Here is a 5005-nt window from a genome sequence, read left to right as displayed (position 1 = left end):
AAGTTCTATATATATATATATATATGTATGTATTATATACAAAAAGAATTTAAAAATTATGTACTCTAAAATTTTAAAGTATTTTTGAATTTATTTTTTAAATGACATCAAAACTAAGGTGCAAGTGCTGTACTTATAAGAACTCATATTTACATATATATAAATATTCATTTTATTTTAGTAAATGTTGTATGTATGAATTTGTTATTTCCTAATGTGTTATTAAATCTTAAGTGTTTATAGTTTTAAATCTTTTTAAATTATAACAAAAAGCTTTAATAAATGATTTACAAATTAGCAAAAAGAAATAAAATTTGTTTGTTATTTATTTTATATTATTTTTATATATAAAATTTATAGTACATCTGTACATTGTAGAATGTGTTTTATATGTTATATTCAGTGTTATCTGTAAAAGTTAACTGGTGTTAATTGTATTGATGAGTTAAAATTTATTATATTATCAACATCATTATCGGCACTATACCAGATGTTTGGTGTAGCCCGCCTTAATAAGTATTTCCAATGTTGACCCATTGCTAACCAACACCATTTTGCTAGGCGCACTTAGGCTCTCACCATGCTGCTCAATTTGTTATAGTCGTTAAGTCATTCATGCGAGCTAGCTGATTATAACACATTATGTTGAAAGATCATTTGGAGGTCTTCGCGTAGAATGGAAAAACAGTGTACTTAAGAGTAATTTCATAATTTTTATCTCTGCTTAGTCCTTATATAGCGAACAAAGTCTAAAGGAGTGAGTTTAGCTGAATATAATAAATTATATGGAAATATTATTTGGTGGAGATCTTCTGGTCGTTTGAAAGAACACTGTACTCTAGAGTAATTTCTAGTCTTACCTACAGTTAGTCTTTATAAAGTAAACAGAAAATAAAACAGTAAGTAGTTTAGCTGAATATAATAGATTATGTGGAAAGAACATATGGATATCTTGTCGTTAAGTAAAAAATGGTTTAAATGGTTTTATGAATCAAAAAAAGTTATGATTTTGTGGTTAGAAGCAAAAGATTTATGTTACGAATCTAAATTGTTACAGAGAATACTGTTATTATTATAAATAACTGCACGGTGTGGAAATTATAATAAATCCCGTATATACATACCCGTAAATTAATAACATAACACGGAAAGGATTGGTCGATCTTTACAAATAAACTCGTAAGTACATTTATTCTTTAATAAATATTTAAGTAGGAGATAATATTTAAGTTGATATCAATATGCTGTAATTAATTATAAATTTTGATTAATGAATACATACTGAAAAAAATAATCTATATTATTATTTAATTGTAAAGTATGATATTTGTTTAAACAAATATAATAAATATTAAAGCAACTACTGTTTAGTAATTTTATTATCTTTCCAAATATAATAAATAACAATAAATTTTAACATTTCTTATTATCAGAAAATATTATTATCTTTTGACCCTCTATCAATCCTAATCTATATGTTAAAATCTAAATGATGCCGAGTTTAAAGATAAGTTCACGTGAGAAATTCAGCGGCATAAAGTACTCCAATTATAATATAATCATATATAGAATTTCATGTGATTCATATGACACACTTCCCGTAAGACCCGTGACGTTCCATAAAATCTATAAAATTGTTTTTGGTTTCGCCAATTTCATATCAACAATTTAGTTAAGTTTAAGTGTACTAATTGAGATATGGATTGATTATCTTTACTACCTAAACAATTTTATTCTTAGACGCAAATATTTTCAGGTATTAAAGAGCAAATATTATTAGAAAACTGTTCAAATTGTTCACAGTTCTACAGTAGTTAATACCTTTTAAACGTTGTGTTATATTATTTAAAGTATAACTTAGAGTTCATATAAACAATTTTATAAAAAGGATTTCTGCAAAAAAGGACATTTTTATGATATTAAACTATATTAGTTTAAAGTGCGAACAAAGTGAAGTTTTCTACAACTTTTTTGATTAAAATATATATGAAAATATTATATTTTAGTTCAAACAACACAGGGATAACGAAATAATATATAATTAATTATAAGAAAATAAAAATTATTTTAATTTATTTCATTCATTAAGGTATGTGAAAATAATTATGTATTAACATTGAAAACTTAATATTTACGAGAATGTTTTGTAAATAATCAAATTATAAATATTTGATTATATATCATATATGTATATATATATTTGTGGTAAGGAAGTAATTGAAATTAAGAATAAGTAAATGTAATTATATTGAAATACATATAATTTTAATTACTTTTACTTATATAAAATTCAAATTCAAATTTTAAATAACTAACAACAATATATATAATATATAATAATATATTTTATCCTACCAAAGTCTAAATTACAGATGGCAAAAAATTGCCATCATGGCGTTCAGTTATTGGTTTTAGAATCCGTTGATGTCCGTATGATGCAAGTTGTCGTCAGTAAAGAAAGAGTAGTATTTGAATGTGAGTCAATGGTGTTGAAAATTTTAAGTGCCTTGACGCGTATGTCTATTGCTAAGATCTCGATACGAAGATCCCTCCGAAAACTCTTTGACGACATTTAGATTTCATTTGCGTTTAAGAGCTTACAATGAATTAAACTCATAGAGTTTGAATGTTGTGTTAAAAGTTTTGCTATATTTTAAGCAGTCAAAAAGGGATTGCATATATTATTTATTTTCTAAACATTTGTTTTTGAAAAAATTTAAATATTTAATTCAATAATTCAATAATTCTAATTTATTTAGGAGGTGCTTAACTTCTGCAACATCTGAAAATTGTATTGAGATGAATTTGTTAGCGGTAATTTCTATTTTATAATTCTTTTACATACATTTTTGAAATAAAAGGATTTATAATATTTACAGCTACAATTGCTAATTTAGTGGAAATTAAAATTATTTAAGAATGTCTCTTTCAAACATTCACCTATCTCTTTCTTCCCATTCTATCAAGTAGTGAAGATTCTCTCATCCTTCCCTGTTTACGTGTTTGCTCTGCAGGACTACCCACAAAAAACATATGGTGGTTTTCATTTAGTGTGTTACAATTTATATAAATATTTTTGTTTATGTTTATATAGATTAATAAACCCCTAAGATAGCTATTGATAAGCTATTTTTGCGTTACTAAAAATTTTTTGGCGTGTGAAATTAAAAAAAATAGTAATTATTAGATTAGATTTCATATCAAGTTTCATAAAATGCATTTTATATGAACTGAAGATTAATCAGTTTTATTGAGGGTAATTTCTTAAATGTTAACTTATTTCTGGCAGTGAGAATAATATAAATATTAAGGAATATTTAAAAAATAATGGAATTACATTAAAGATATTATACAAATTATAAGGATTAGTTGCTTTAATTATGCCTAGAATTTTAGAAATGTTATATATATATATTTATAAACGTTATTTAAAAAAAAATAATTTTTATTTATTGATTTTTAGATTTCTCAAAATCAGCTTTAACTTCCATATATATGGATAAAATTTTTATTGTTCAAAAATGACTAAAACAATTAGTAATTGGGAAAAGTTTAAGCTATTGCTTTGGAAGAATTGGTTAATACAAAAGTTCCATAAATGGCAACTTTTGATTGAAATATTAATACCAGTAATATTCACATTTCAATTGGTACTACTACGTGGAATTGTGGAAGCTGAACCAAAACCGGCTGTGGAATATTCACCAGTTAATATATCAAACTTAGACATATTTCTGTAAGTATGCTGAATTCAATAGAGTACGATTATTTTATTATTATATGGGAATATACATTATTATTTATATAGTATATTGTAGTACCTACAATTGTTTTATTTTATTTTATATGTTAGAATAAGCGGAATTGAGTCTGTTCTCAAGATGGATAAGCCTGCTGCTGCTTAGTTTTAAATGAATATTCTACATATATAGTAAGTCTGAAAGAGGACTAAGAGAGGACAAAGGACTTAGGTTTTTATTTGTTACAGTATATTTTTTTTTTGGTCTCACCATCAAACCGCAAAAATAGCGAAAACTATATAAAGTTGTCAAAGAACATAAATGAGTTAATGATAGTGATCCTGTCATTAGAATTGTAATTAAAAATTCTAATTTTTATCTTAACTATTTGACAGCATCAAATTATGTATGCTGTGTTTGTATGATAATTAACATCAAAATTATTGTATTTCGTTGACTTGCCTCTTTTCATAAATTTTATTGACCAAATAAAAGTGAAAATTACTTGATTATAGTATCGCTAATTTTTAATTATTTGTTGCTATTTTTTTTTCGGTTAGGTTCTTATCAAATTGATAAACAAAAAAGTAAACAAAACAAATGTCTAGTTTTAGGAATTATTTTATAAATATTTTACAATTCGACAATAGTTGTTGGTATTGCAGAATTTTGAACAGTTTGTGGATAATAAACATTGAAAGTTAATGATCATTATTAGTGAAATCAATTTACTACTATATTTGTTAATTTTGTTCAATCAATAATCAAAGCAAGACGATTTCAATAATATTAATATTCAACATTATTATTATTATAAAAAAAATATAGCTTCGCAGCTATAAGATCTCTTTTCATGGACTTCGGATAATACTCATAGTCCTTATTCCTTATCAATTAGCGATATTACAACATACAACATATACAATAATACTACTATAATTTCTATATTTACTGAGATCTTTCATCGGTTTATACAAAGTTCACAACAAAGTTCAAATCATATGGTTCGGGATTCTTATTTCTTATTTAGAAAACTTACACTATTATAATTCTTAAGTAGTTATATGCTATGTTGAAATTGTACTTGTATCGTCATTGTAGATCCCTCTAAGCGTTATGTAGTATGAATAATCCAATAGATTTTTTCCGAAGATTATTTTTTTTACTTCTTACCAGCGTCTGCAAAACCGTTGTTGTCCCCTTCCTTATAAGTTTGTAATTTTTGCATAACGTGGAACCGATAAAATCCACATCTTATTCTTTTG

The sequence above is a fragment of the Teleopsis dalmanni genome, chromosome 1 (assembly GCF_002237135.1).
Source record: "Teleopsis dalmanni isolate 2A chromosome 1, ASM223713v2, whole genome shotgun sequence".
Lineage (NCBI taxonomy): Eukaryota > Metazoa > Arthropoda > Insecta > Diptera > Diopsidae > Teleopsis > Teleopsis dalmanni.
The sequence above is the reverse complement of the archived record's forward strand: the minus strand, read 5'-3'. Positions refer to the sequence as shown.